Source organism: Pyxicephalus adspersus, chromosome 3, assembly GCF_032062135.1.
Source record: "Pyxicephalus adspersus chromosome 3, UCB_Pads_2.0, whole genome shotgun sequence".
NCBI classification, from domain to species: Eukaryota; Metazoa; Chordata; class Amphibia; order Anura; family Pyxicephalidae; genus Pyxicephalus; species Pyxicephalus adspersus.
In genome coordinates this window covers 10,721,837-10,722,360 of record NC_092860.1, presented here as the reverse complement: position 1 = coordinate 10,722,360, position 524 = coordinate 10,721,837, and the positions used below count along the sequence as shown (strand labels likewise).

Below are 524 nucleotides of genomic sequence, written 5' to 3'. Positions count from 1 at the left end.
CCTAGGCACACCTATGACATTGATGAGTATACCCAGAAAGGTTTCCATTGCTAACCCCATTGTTGGAAATTCTAGCTGCCTGGCCAAGAATTCCATTTTTTTATGCAGCCATGGGTGCAATATACCAGACCAACCCAGAGCTGAAATCGTCTTATCCTGAGATTTTGGGAACACCATCTCCCGAGCCTTTAAAGGTGCTGAGTATTCAAAGAAGCTGATTCTGTCTGTTGTGTAATATTATATAAAGCTCCAAAAAATTGACCAGACTCAGGCGTGGTGTTGTCTGGAGGGCAGTGAGATTGATTTATTGGATTTATTTGTCACCTGAAATTGTATTTTAGGGCGCGCCTGCCAATTAGGTGGACTTTTAGGAGAACCTGTCACCTAGGGCAAAGTAAAAAGGTTCTTTAGAAAGTTCACACACCCACAAGCACCAATACACTCCCCATGTGAGCCATCAAAAATTATTGTTGCTTCTGATTATAGAAGAACAGGGGACTTCCTCAATTTATTCCCAGGGTATG

At 42.4% G+C, this 524-nt stretch overlaps 1 protein-coding gene across 6 annotated transcripts in view; it reads left to right on the top strand.

The window, feature by feature from the left end:
* Window positions 1–524, top strand: part of ARHGAP44 (Rho GTPase activating protein 44) — a 53,064-nt gene that overhangs the window by 25,207 nt on the left and 27,333 nt on the right. The gene's annotated exons all lie outside the window — the stretch shown is intronic.